Consider the following 14,740-nt stretch of genomic DNA (forward strand, 5'->3'; position numbering starts at 1 on the left):
GAACAGCAGACGGGATGTACAGATGCCCAGCGGGACACTGGGCGGGAGCGGGCTCTGCACCTAACACCTGCTCAATGTCCGCGTCCAGCTCCCACACTACCGGCGCCACCAGGCAGGAGGCGGGGAGTATGGGAGCGGGATCCATGGGCCGCTCCTCTGTGTCATACAGCCGGGACAATGCGTCTGCCTTAACATTCTGGGAGCCTAGTCTGTAGGAAAGGGTAAACACAAAATGGGTGAAAAACATGGCCCACCTTGCCTGGTGAGGGTTCAGTCTCCTCGCTGCCCGGATGTACTCCAGATTGCGGTGGTCAGTCCAGATGAGGAAAGGGTGTTTAGCCCCCTCAAGCCAATGTATCCACGCCTTCAGAGCCTTGACTACAGCCAACAGCTCCCGGTCCCCCACATCATAGTTCGCTCCTTCGAGAAGAAGGGACAAGAGCGGAGCTTCGGTGGCGTAACCGAAGCGCTGAGAGAGCACAGTTCCTATCCCAGCCTCGGACGCGTCCACCTCCACTATGAACGCCAAAGAGGGATACGGATGGGCCAGCACGGGAGCCGAGGAAAACAGAGCCCTCAGGTGACCAAAAGCCCTGTCCGCCTCAGCCGACCACAGCAATCGCACCGGGCCCCCCTTCAGCTGTGAGGTAATGGGAGCTGCTACCTGACCAAAACACCGGATAAACCTCCGGTAGTAGTTGGCAAACCCTAAGAACAGCTGCACCTCCTTTACCGTGGTTGGAGTTGGCCAATTACGCACGGCTGAAATGTGGTCACTCTCCATCTCCACCCCTGAGGTGGAAATGCGGTACCCTAGGAAGGAGACGGCCTGCTGAAAGAACAGGCATTTCTCGGCCTTGACGTACAGGTCATGCTCCAACAGGCGACCAAGCACCCTGCACACCAGGGACACGTGCTCGGTGCGTGTAGCGGAGTATATCAAAATGTCATCAATATCCACCACTGCACCCTGCCCGTGCAGGTCCTTGAAAATCTCGTCTACAAAGGCCTGGAAGACTGATGGCGCATTCATCAACCCGTATGTCATGACGAGGTACTCATAGTGCCCTGAGGTGGTACTGAAAGCCGTCTTCCACTCGTCTCCCTCCCGGATACGCACCAGGTTGTAAGCGCTCCTGAGACCTAGTTTGGTGAAGAAGCGCGACTCAATCGCTGTGGCTATGAGCGGTAGTGGATAACTATACCACACAGTGATCTGGTTCAGAACCCGATAGTCAATACACGGCGCAGACCTCCCTCCTTCTTCTTCACAAAAAAGAAACTCGAGGAGGCGGGTGAAGTGGATGACCGAATGTACCCCTGACGCAGGGATTCGGAGACATATGTTTCCATAGCCTCCGTCTCCGCCTGTGAGAGGGGATACACATGACTCCTGGGAAGTGCAGCGTCTATCAATCAAGTTTCAATCAAGTTTATTTTATATAGCCCTTCGTACATCAGCTAATATCTCGAAGTGCTGTACAGAAACCCAGCCTAAAACCCCAAACAGCAAGCAATGCAGGTGTAGAAGCACGGTGGCTAGGAAAAACTCCCTAGAAAGGCCAAAAACTAGGAAGAAACCTAGAGAGGAACCAGGCTATGAGGGGTGGCCAGTCCTCTTCTGGCTGTGCCGGGTGGAGATTATAACAGAACTATGCCAAGATGTTCAAAATGTTCATAAGTGACAAGCATGGTCAAATAATAATCATGAATAATTTTCAGTTGGCTTTTCATAGCCGATCATTAAGAGTTGAAAACAGCAGGTCTGGGACAGGTGGCGGTTCCATAACCGCAGGCAGAACAGTTGAAACTGGAATAGCAGCAAGGCCAGGTGGACTGGGGACAGCAAGGAGTCATCATGCCCGGTAGTCCTGACGAATGGTCCTAGGGCTCAGGTCCTCCGAGAGAGAGAAAGAAAGAGAGAAGGAGAGAATTAGAGAGAGCCAAGATTTTCAAAATGTTCATAAATGACAAGCATGGTCAAATAATAATCAGGAATAAAAGTCAGTTGGCTTTTCATAGCCGATCATTAAGAGTTGAAAGCAGCAGGTCTGGGACAGGTAGGGGTTCCATAACCGCAGGCAGAGCAGTTGAAACTGGAACAGCAGCAAGGCCAGGTGGACTGGGGACAGCAAGGAGTCATCATGCCCGGTTTGCCGTGACGTATGGTCCTAGGGCTCAGGTTCTCAGAGAGAGAGAAAGAAAGAGAGAACGAGAGAATTAGAGAGAGCATACTTAAATTCACACAGGACACTGGATAAGACAGGAGAAGTACTCCAGGTATAACCAACTGACTCTAGCCCCCCGACACATAAACTACTGCAGCATAAATACTGGAGGCTGAGACAGGAGCGGTCAGGAGACACTGTGGCCCCATCCGAAGATACCCCCGGACAGGGCCAAACAGGAAGGATATAACCCCACCCACTTTGCCAAAGCACAGCCCCCGCACCACTAGAGGGATATCTTCAACCACCAACTTACAATCCTGAGACAAGGCCGAGTATAGCCCACAAAGATCTCCACCACAGCACAAACCAAGGGGGGGCGCCACCCCAGACAGGAAGATCACGTCAGTAACTCAACCCACTCAAGTGACGCACCCCTCCTAGGGACGGCATGAAAGAGCACCAGTAAGCCAGTGACTCAGCCCCTGTAATAGGGTTAGAGGCAGAGAATCCCAGTGGAGAGAGGGGAACCGGCCAGGCAGAGACAGCAAGGGCGGTTCGTTGCTCCAGAGCCTTTCCGTTCACCTTCACACTCCTGGGCCAGACTACACTCAATCATATGACCTACTGAAGAGATAAGTCTTCAGTAAAGACTTAAAGGTTGAGACCAAGTCTGCGTCTCTCACATGGGTAGGCAGACCATTCCATAATAATGGAGATATATAGGAGAAAGCGAGACAATTAGGAGGCCTGCGTCTTGTGACCGTAGCGTACGTATAGGTATGTACGGCAGGACCAACTCGGAAAGATAGGTAGGAGCAAGCCCATGTAACACTTTATAGGTTAACAGTAAAACCTTGAAATCAGCCCTTGCCTTAACAGGAATCCAGTGTAGGGAAGCTAGCACTGGAGTGATATGATCAAATTTCTTGGTTCCAGTCAGGATTCTAGCAGCCGTATTTAGCACTAACTGAAGTTTATTTAGTGCTTTATCCGGGTAGCCGGTGTCGTGTCTTTGACTATGCCAGATTGATTGCTATGACATGCTATTCTATAAAATAATTTCTCCGTAATTAATATTACCTGATTGAACTCATCATGTAAATATTAATTAACTAGAGAGGGGCACCACGAAAGAATATTTATAGAGCTGTTATCTTTCGAATAAACTCTTAAAGATTTAGTTATATTTTACTAAATAGCAGTCACATTAATCGTCATTATATTCAGTCTCATCTGAAAGTTGTAAGTCCTTGATTATCTGCAAGAATCCTGGCTAACAAGTTGAATCAGCAATACAAAATTGGGTTTAATTATTTATTTACTAAATATCTAACTAATCACACAGAAACACACATACACAATTAAATCATAACTTGATCACAAATTACGTCATACAGAAAAACGTCCCTAGCGGGCAGAATCGATATGACAGCTTGTTACACAAAGGAAAGGGGGGGAGTCCTAGTGAAAGCGCGGGAGACTTGAGCATAGGCGAGCTGTGCTATCGTAAATCTTATCTTATGCATTCTAAATTACCGCCATTTGAAAATGCAATGAATATTTACTCTGAGCTGCGCTTCAGTAGGTTGGTGGTAGATGGCCCGTGTCATCACCTGAGTCCTCTGTCCTTTGAAGAAGTCTCTGGTAGTCACGGGAACACGTTGTGTGTATTAGACGGGATACTTGGACTGTCCTTCCGAACCTGCGTTTAGCTGTTGCTAACTCCAAGGCTAGGAGATATCACTTCTGTAGTGAATACGAGTTCAAAGTTCATACCATTCACAATCAAAGTCCATGCTGATGTTGGCTTCATCTATAGTGATTATCTGAACCATTCTGACCCTGGATCGTCATCCTAGAGTACCCGGAACAGGAAGTTATATTCTTGTCTCTGGCTTTATATAGTGGAGGGAGAGGGGTGTGTCTGAAAAGTCTATTACCCAGGTCTCTTCACAGGGGCGGGCCCCTGGTTGAGCAGAAGCCAAATTTATGAAAACACAGATCTCTCATTTGGAAGGTAAAATTACATTTCACCTCTTCACAAACAATGTCATATTCAAACATTTGAATTAAAAAACAATTCCATGTGAATCCGATACCTCTGACGTTTAGACTTTTCACAGTAGCGTTTATGTCATTCTATCATTGATGAGAATGTGTCAGAGGGCAACCGAACTGACATAATATACCTTAAGTACCACCGCATATGTTCAGTTGGTCGGATTACCAGAATATAGTTCATTTCCCCCAACTTCTGATGTTACCCAGAATCTCTATGTTAACCCATGGGTTTCCTTATGTCACATCAGTTATAGTGGGGAGAGAGGTATTTATGACTGTCGTAAACCTACCCCCAACCCAACGTCATGACACCGGAAAGTAGAGCATTGCAGTAGTCTAACCTAGAAGTAACAAATGCATGGATTAATTTTTCTGCATCATTTTTGGACAGAAAATGTCTGATTTTTGCAATGTTACGTAGATGGAAAAAAGCTGTCCTTGAAACAGTCTTGATATGTTCGTCAAAAGAGAGATCAGGGTCAAGAGTAACGCCGAGGTCCTTCACAGTTTTATTTGAGACGACTTTACAACCATCAAGATTAATTGTCAGATTTAACAGAAGATCTCTTTGTTTCTTGGGACCTAGAACAAGCATCTCTGTTTTGTCCGAGTTTAAAAGTAGAACGTTTTCAGCCATCCACTTCCTTATGTCTGAAACACAGGCTTCTAGCGAGGGCAATTTTGGGGCTTCACCATGTTTCATTGAAATGTACAGCTGTGTGTCATCCGCATAGCAGTGAAAGTTAACATTATGTTTTCGAATAACATCCCCAAGAGGTAAAATATATAGTGAAAACAATAGTGGTCCTAAAACGGAACCTTGAAGAACACCGAAATGTACAGTTGATTTGTCAGAGGACAAACCATTCACAGAGACAAACTGATATCTTTCCGACAGGTAAGATCTAAACCAGGCCAGAACTTGTCCGTGTAGACCAATTTGGGTTTCCAGTCTCTCCAAAAGAATGTGGTGATCGATGGTGTCAAAGGCAGCACTAAGGTCTAGTAGCACGAGGACAGATGCAGAGCCTCGGTCTGACGCCATTAAAAGGTCATTTACCACCTTCACAAGTGCAGTCTCAGTGCTATGATGGGGTCTAAAACCAGACTGAAGCATTTCGTATACATTGTTTGTCTTCAGAAAGGCAGTGAGTTGCTGCGCAACAGCTTTTTCAATTTTTTTTGAGAGGAATGGGAGATTCGATATAGGCCGATAGTTTTTTATATTTTCCGGGTCAAGGTTTGGCTTTTTCAAGAGAGGCTTTATTACTGCCACTTTTAGTGAGTTTGGTACACATCCGGTGGATAGAGAGCTGTTTATTATGTTCAACATAGGAGGGCCAAGCACAGGAAGCAGCTCCTTCAGCAGTTTAGTAGGAATAGGATCCAGTATGCAGCTTGAAGGTTTAGAGGCCATGATTATTTTCATCATTGTGTCAAGAGATATAGTACTAAAACACTTAAGTGTCTCTCCCGATCCCAGGCCCTGGCAGAGCTGTGCAGATCCAGGACAGCTAAGCCCTGGAGGAATACGCAGATTCAAAGAGGAGTCCGTAATTTGCTTTCTAATGGTCATGATCTTTTCCTCAAAGAAGTTCATGAATTTATTACTGCTGAAGTGAAAGCCATCCTCTCTTGGGGAATGCTGCTTTTTAGTTAGCTTTGCAACAGTATCAAAAATAAATTTGAATTGTTCTTATTCTCCTCAATTATGTTGGAAAAATAGGATGATCGAGCAGCAGTGAGGGCTCTTCGGTACTGCACGGTACTGTCTTTCCAAGCTAGTCGGAAGACTTCCAGTTTGGTGTGGCGCCATTTCCGTTCCAATTTTCTGGAAGCTTGCTTCAAAGCTCGGGTATTTTCTGTATACCAGGGAGCTAGTTTCTTATGACAAATGTTTTTCGTTTTTAGGGGTGCAACTGCATCTAGGGTATTGCGCAAGGTTAAATTGAGTTCCTCAGTTAAGTGGTTAACTGATTTTTGTCCTCTGACGTCCTTGGGTAGGCAGAAGGAGTCTGGAAGGGCATCAAGGAATTTTTGTGTTGTCTGAGAATTTATAGCACGACATTTGATGCTCCTTGGTTGGAGTCTGAGCAGATTATTTGTTGCGATTGCAAACGTAATAAAATGGTGGTCCGATAGTCCAGGATTATGTGGAAAAACATTAAGATCTACACTATTTATTCCATGGGACAAAACTAGGTCCAGAGTATGACTGTGGCAGTGAGTAGGTCCAGAGACATGTTGGACAAAACCCACTGAGTTGATGATGGCTCCGAAAGACTTTTGGAGTGGGTCTGTGGACTTCTCCATGTGAATATTAAAATCACCAAAAATTAGAATATGATCTGCTATGACTACAAGGTCTGATAGGAATTCAGGGAACTCAGTGAGGAACGCTGTATATGGCCCAGGAGGCCTGTAAACAGTAGCTATAAAAAGTGATTGAGTAGGCTGCATAGATTTCATGACTAGAAGCTCAAAAGACGAAAACGTCATTTTTTTTTTTGTAAATTGAAATTTGCTATCGTAAATGTTAGCAACACCTCCGCCTTTGCGGGATGCACGGGGGATATGGTCACTAGTGTAACCAGGAGGTGAGGCCTCATTTAACACAGTCAATTCATCAGGCTTAAGCCATGTGTCAGTCAGGCCAATCACATCAAGATTATGATCAGTGATTAGTTCATTGACTATGACTGCCTTTGAAGTGAGGGATCTAACATTAAGTAGCCCTATTTTGAGATGTGAGGTATCACGATCTCTTTCAATAATGGCAGGAATGGAGGAGGTCTTTATCCTAATGAGATTGCTAAGGCGAACACCGCCATGTTTAGTTTTGCCCAACCTAGGTCGAGGCACAGACACAGTCTCAATGGGTATGGCTGAGCTGACTACACTGACTGTGCTAGTGGCAGACTCCACTAAGCTGGCAGGTTGGCTAACAGCCTGCTGCCTGGCCTGCACCCTATTTCATTGTGGAGCTAGAGGAGTTAGAGCCCTGTCTATGTTGGTAGATAAGATGAGAGCACCCCTCCAGCTAGGATGGAGTCCGTCACTCCTCAGCAGGTCAGGCTTGGTCCTGTTTGTGGGTGAGTCCCAGAAAGAGGGCCAATTATCTACAAATTCTATCTTTTGGGAAGGGCAGAAAACAGTTTTCAACCAGCGATTGAGTTGTGAGACTCTGCTGTAGAGCTCATCACTCCCCTAACTGGGAGGGGCCAGAGACTCTGCTGTAGAGCTCATCACTCCCCCTAACTGGGAGGGGGCCAGAGACTCTGCTGTAGAGCTCATCACTCCCCCTAACTGGGAGGGGACCAGAGACTCTGCTGTAGAGCTCATCACTCCCCTAACTGGGAGGGGCCAGAGACTCTGCTGTAGAGCTCATCACTCCCCCTAACTGGGAGGGGCCAGAGACTCTGCTGTAGAGCTCATCACTCCCCCTAACTGGGAGGGGCCAGAGACTCTGCTGTAGAGCTCATCACTCCCCCTAACTGGGAGGGGGCCAGAGACTCTGCTGTAGAGCTCATCACTCCCCCTAACTGGGAGGGGGCCAGAGACTCTGCTGTAGAGCTCGTCACTCCCCCTAACTGGGAGGGGGACAGAGACAATTACTCGATGCCGACACATCTTTCTAGCTGATTTACACGCTGAAGCTATGTTGCGCTTGGTGACCTCTGACTGTTTCATCCTAACATCGTTGGTGCCGACGTAGATAACAATATCGCTATACTCTCTACACTCGCCAGATTTAGCTTTAGCCAGCACCATCTTTAGATTAGCCTTAACGTTGGTAGCCCTGCCCCCTGGTAAACAGTGTATGATCGCTGGGTGATTCGTTTTAAGTCTAATACTGCGGGTAATGGAGTCGCCAATGACTAGGGTTTTCAATTTGTCAGAGCTAATGGTTGGAGCCTTCGGCGTCCCAGACCCCGTAACGGGAGGAGTAGAGACAAGAGAAGACTCAGCCTCAGACTCCGACTCGCTACATAATGGGGAAAAACGGTTGAAAGTTTCTGTCGGCTGAATGAGCGACACCAGTTGAGCATTCCAACAGCATTTCCCTCCAGAAGCCATGAGAAAGTTGTCCGGCTGTGGGGACTGTGCGAGGGGATTTATACTACTATCTGTACTTACTGGTGGCACAGACGCTGTTTCTTCCTTTCCTACACTGAAATGACCCTTGCCTAAGGATTGCGTCTGAAGCTGGGCTTGCAGCACAGCTATTTTCGCCGTAAGGCGATCGTTCTCCTGTATATTATGAGTACAGCGACAGCAATTAGAAGACATCATGTTAATGTTACTACTTAGCTTCGGCTGTTGAAGGTGCTGACGAACCATGTCCAGATAAAGCGTCTGAGTGAAAAAGTTGAATGAGGGAAAAAATATGAAAAATTAAAAATATAAGCTAAACGGTAATAAAAATAAATAAAAATAAAAATAAAAACGTAAAGTTGTCAGCTAGCAATGTAAAGTTGGCAACAAAACGCACAGCAACCAGGAGTCTACCAGGAGATTTATCGCGCAATTGCCCTGTCGATGGGGTGGTAATTGAGTCGCCTTCTTTTTGGAGAAGGCGAGAGCCAAATCGGGAAATATTCTGGGGGAATGCGCATGGTGGAAACCTGGATCTGGACTTTCCACTGTAGTAGCACCAACGGAAACCCCTAAACACCTCCCCGAGCACTCTCCCCGTGAGAGCCCTCTGTGGCCAAGAAACAGTGGGGTTATGACAAACTAACCAGGGTAGGCCTAGCACCACTGGAAACGCAGGAGAGTCAATAAGGAAGAGACTAATTCTCTCCTTGTGACCCCCCTGCGTCACCATGCCCAGAGGAGCGGTGGCGTCCCTGATCAACGCTGACCCTAATGGTCGACTATCTAAGGCGTGAACAGGGAAAGGCACAGCCACGGTAACAATGGGGATCCCTAAACTATGGGTGAATGATCTATCTATAAAATTCCCAGCCGCGCCTGAATCGACGAGCGCCTTATGCTGGGAATGCGGGGAAAACTCAGGAAAAGTGACATACACAAACATATGTGTGACAGAGGGCTCTGTGTGAGAATGGTGCCGGCTCACCTGGGGTGACGCCACAGCGCCCTGCCTGCTGCCTCGATACCCAGAGGAACCAACCCGGCACCGACCGGCAGTGTGACCTCTGCGGCCACAGATGGTGCACGAGCTGGAACCCCCTCCGGTCTCCCTGCACACCGCCCCTCCCAGCTCCATGGGTATCGGAGGGAGGATGGAACCAACAGACCCCGATCTTAACATCCGCGGGCAGCCAGCAGGTTATCCAGCCGGATGGATAGGTCCACCAGCTGGTCGAACGTGAGGGTGGTGTCTCTGCAGGCCAACTCCCGACGGACATCCTCGCGCAGACTGCAGCAATAATGGTCGATCAGGGCCCTGTCGTTCCATTCCGCGCTGGCAGCCAGGGTCCGAAACTCCAGGGTGAACTCCTGGGCGCTCCTCGTCTCCTGCCTCAGATGGAATAGGGCATTCACCCACCGCTCTACCCTCGGGCGGGTGGTCGAAGACTGCCCGAAAGCAGCGGGTGAACTCCTCAAACTGGTCCAAAGCCGCATCTCCCTCTCTCCACACGATGTTGGCCCACTCCAGGGCATTCCCGGTGAGGCACGAGACGAGTGCGGACACCGTCTCACGGCCAGAAGGAGCCGGGTGGATGGTTGCCAGGTACTAGTCCAGCTGAATGAGGAACCCCTGGCAGTTTGCAGCCGTCCCATTGTATTCCTGGGGAAGGGAGAGACGAATCGCACTGGGACCAGGAGAAGGAGGGGCGCGTAGTGGAGACCCCGGCTGTGCTGGTGGAGGCGCTGGGAGAACTCCCTGTCTCTCCCAGCGGTCCGTTGTCTGGACAACGCCCGTAGTACTTTACACCACTGCTAACAATACTTACAGTTTGCAATGACAGTTCATTTTTTCACATCTAAATCAGTGATAACCTTTTATGAGACCATGTAGCTTGTCTATTGCAGTTTTAGTCTGTACTTACTGTTATTGACTGTAGACACTATGGCCAGTTCTGTAATGGTAGCTTGTCTAGAGAGGATGGAAAACCTTAGTGGAAAACTTATTGAACACTCTTTGGCTTGTCTGCCTGTGATGTCACCTTTAGGCCAGGTGGGGGCATAAGAATGTGAGGAATTTTACAACACTTCTACAGATAGCTACTAGGATTACATTCTCTGCATGAATTAATTGAAGATGAAAAAAGGAAATAGTATCTATTGTTGACACATAACCATAGATAATTGGATTTTGGATTTTGATCAACTAAATTTATGCCACCGAGTAGGATCTCTCTTATGGTAAAACAACAAACATTTTCGAATTAAATTATTAAAGCAGTTTACCATTAGGTCTAAATCAAAATGTTGATAATTATGTACACATTAACTTTATTGTCGACTTTTTTGGTGAACTGACATTGTTGTCAGAAGTATGTCCCGCCCATTTAACGCTCACAGTATTTTCTGCACCTTCATTGGTTTCAAACAAGGAAGGCGTTTGTATAATGAAGCCTAAAGCATTTTGACTGGATGCCGTTACGTCACTCAAACGGTTGCTTGGCAGCGTTACTTGGTGGTGTGTTGTCAACCGGAGGCTCTGCTTACTGTTGCTGCAATTACAATTCCTGCCTTGGATGTGGACTATGTGTCCAGTTTAGCAATTTACAAACAACTGAGTGAGTAGCGTTTTTTGTCGTCCTTTAGAAATACTTTGAGTAGGTAGGTATATACAGTAGGTTTCAGATGACGTGTTTTTATCAGCCGTTTTATTTCGGCATTTAGTGCGTAGTATCTCCCTCTGTAGAGCACGTAGGTAGGTTCATCGATGCTGGATCTGTGTGGCTAGCATGCTAACGTTAGATCAAGGGCATAATGTCAACCCTGTAGACGTTGAACATTTGACTTCTGTGTAACGTTAAGTGCAGTGTGCTCCTGTTGGATTTTCTTGTTCTTTGGTTTCTCCTGTTTATAGCTGTCTGGTATTGAAACGATAGAGAGCTCTCTAGCTGCCTGACACTCAGTACAGTAATATGTGTGGGTTAAAACATGCCCCTGCTAGCCTACTTGCATCATAACACACGCACACACACATAGAGGCTCTAACGGACCTTTTGAACACATTGATTTGAGTTATGGCTGAAATATTGTCTAGGTCTAGGCTAACTGTAGATATTTAACATCTAGCTTCATACAATTAACCTATAATCCAATTACTAATAGGCATGCACTGCATAGGAGTAGGGTTTCCATGTTTCATTACTAATAGGCCTGTACTGTGTAGGAGTAGGCTGTTATATAGTTTACAGGTGTTATTACTAATAGGCCTGTACTGTGTAGGAGTAGGCTGTTATATAGTTTACATGTGTTATTACTAATAGGTCTGTACTGTATAGGAGTAGCTTGCTATATGGTTTTATTACTAATAGGTCTGTACTGTATAGGAGTAGATTTTCCAGATATTGTTTTTAATAGGTCTGTACTGTATAGGAGTAGGCTACTGTATGGTTTAATTACTAATAGGCCTTTACTGTATAGGATTAGGCTACTGTAAGGTTTCCAGGTTTTATTACTAATAGGCCTGTACTGTATAGGAGTAGGGTTTCCATGTTTTATTACTAATAGGCCCTTACTGTATAGGGGTAGGCTACTGTATGGTTTAATTACTAATAGGCCCTTACTGTATAGGAGTAGGGTTTCCATGTTTTATTACTAATAGGCCCTTACTGTATAGGGGTAGGCTACTGTATGGTTTAATTACTAATAGGCCCTTACTGTATAGGAGTAGGGTTTCCATGTTTTATTACTAATAGGCCCTTACTGTATAGGGGTAGGCTACTGTATGGTTTAATTACTAATATGCCCTTACTGTATAGGGGTAGGATACTGTATGGTTTAATTACTAATAGGCCCTTACTGTATAGGGGTAGGCTACTGTATGGTTTAATTACTAATAGGCCCTTACTGTATAGGAGTAGGGTTTCCATGTTTTATTACTAATAGGCCCTTACTGTATAGGGGTAGGCTACTGTATGGTTTAATTACTAATAGGCCCTTACTGTATAGGAGTAGGGTTTCCATGTTTTATTACTAATAGGCCCTTACTGTATAGGGGTAGGCTACTGTATGGTTTAATTACTAATATGCCCTTACTGTATAGGGGTAGGCTACTGTATGGTTTTATTACTAATAGGCCCTTACTGTATAGGGGTAGGCTACTGTATGGTTTAATTACTAATATGCCCTTACTGTATAGGGGTAGGCTACTGTATGGTTTAATTACTAATAGGCCCTTACTGTATAGGGGTAGGCTACTGTATGGTTTAATTACTAATATGCCCTTACTGTATAGGAGTAGGGTTTCCATGTTTTATTACTAATAGGTCTGTACTATAGCCTACTCTGCTTGCTAGCTAGCCAACTACGGCTAACTCACAGCCACGTCAAACGTCAAAAACAAGAACAACAGTAGCTGCATTTGTTTAATCTCTTTTCTAGTGACATTTATTTGTATACATCCATAACGATGACCTAATGAGGCGCAATTTCGCCTGGCATAGAAAATGTGCTCTCTCGTTAGGAAACTGTTGTTCAGAGCAGCTAGCCAACAACACAGCCATCAACACAGCCAACACCACAGCCATCAACACAGCCAACAACACAGCCAACACCACAGCCATCAACACAGCCAGCAACACAGCCAACAGCACAGCCGACAGCACCGTCGACAGCACAGCCGACAGCACAGCCGACAACACAGCCATCAACACAGCCAACAACACAGCCATCAACACAGCCAACAACACAGCCATCAACACAGCCAACAACACAGCCATCAACACAGCCAACAACACAGCCAACAACACAGCCAACAACACAGCCAACAACACAGCCAACAACACAGCCATCAACACAGCCAACAACACAGCCATCAACACAGCCAACAACACAGCCAACAACACAGCCAACAACACAGCCAACAACACAGCCATCAACACAGCCAGCAACACAGCCAACAACACAGCCAACAACACAGCCGACACCACAGCCGACAGCTAGCCAACAACACAGCCAACAACACAGCCATCAACACAGCCAACAACACAGCCAACAACACAGCCATCAACACAGCCAGCAACACAGCCGACAACACAGCCGACACCACAGCCGACACCACAGCCGACAGCACAGCCGACAGCACAGCCGACAACACAGCCGACAGCACAGCCGACAACACAGCCGACAACACAGCCGACAGCACACCCGACAGCACAGCCGACAACACAGCTAACAACACAGCCAACAACACAGCCAACAACACAGCCAACAACACAGCCGGCAACACAGCCAACAACACAGCCAACAACACAGCCAACAGCACAGCTAACAACACAGCCGACAACACAGCCGACAACACAGCCGACAACACAGCTGACAACACAGCCAACAACACAGCCAACACCACAGCCAACAACACAGCCAACACCACAGCCAGCAACACAGCCAACACCACAGCCAGCAACACAGCCGACAACACAGCCGACACCACAGCCGACAGCACAGCCGACAACACAGCCGACAGCACAGCCGACAGCACAGCCGACAGCACAGCCGACAACACAGCCGACAACACAGCCGACAACACAGCCGACAACACAGCCGACAACACAGCCAAAAACACAGCCAGCAACACAGACAACACCACAGCCAGCAACACAGCCGACAACACAGCCGACAGCACAGCCGACAGCACAGCCGACAGCACCGCCGACAGAACCGCCGACAGCACCGCCGACAGAACCGCCGACAACACAGCCGACAACACAGCCAACAACACAGCCAACAACACAGCCGACAGCACAGCCGGCAACACAGCCAACAGCACAGCCGACAACACAGCCAACAACACAGCCAACAACACAGCCGGCAACACAGCCAACAACACAGCCAACAGCACAGCCAACAGCACAGCCAACAACACAGCTAAAAACACAGCCGACAACACAGCCGACAACACAGCCGACAACACAGCCGACAACACAGCCGGCAACACAGCCAACAACACAGCCGACAACACAGCCGACACCACAGCCGACACCACAGCCGACAGCACCGCCGACAGCACAGCCGACAGCACAGCCGACAACACAGCCGACAGCACAGCCGACAACACAGCCGACAACACAGCCGACAGCACAGCCGACAACACAGCCGACAACACAGCCAACAACACAGCCAACAGCACAGCCAACAACACAGCCAACAGCACAGCCAACAACACAGCCGGCAACACAGCCGGCAACACGGCCAACAACACGGCCAACAACACGGCCAACAACACGGCCAACAACACGGCCAACACCACAGCTAACAACACAGCCAACAACACAGCCAACAACACAGCCAACAACACAGCCAACAACACAGCCAACAACACAGCCGGCAACACAGCCAACAACACAGCCGACAGCACA

General features: G+C 47.5%; 1 protein-coding gene across 2 annotated transcripts in view; it reads left to right on the top strand.

Moving 5' to 3' along the window:
* Positions 1–10,831: 10,831 nt before the first annotated feature.
* Positions 10,832–14,740, top strand: part of LOC129867662 (cyclin-dependent kinase-like 5) — a 177,435-nt gene continuing 173,526 nt past the window's right edge. For both annotated transcript variants that reach the window (XM_055941238.1, XM_055941239.1), the window contains exon 1: positions 10,832–10,945. The gene's annotated coding sequence lies outside the window, so the exon portion shown is untranslated. The remainder of the gene's footprint in view (positions 10,946–14,740) is intronic.

The sequence above is a fragment of the Salvelinus fontinalis genome, chromosome 12 (genome assembly GCF_029448725.1).
Source record: "Salvelinus fontinalis isolate EN_2023a chromosome 12, ASM2944872v1, whole genome shotgun sequence".
Classification (NCBI taxonomy): Eukaryota; Metazoa; Chordata; class Actinopteri; order Salmoniformes; family Salmonidae; genus Salvelinus; species Salvelinus fontinalis.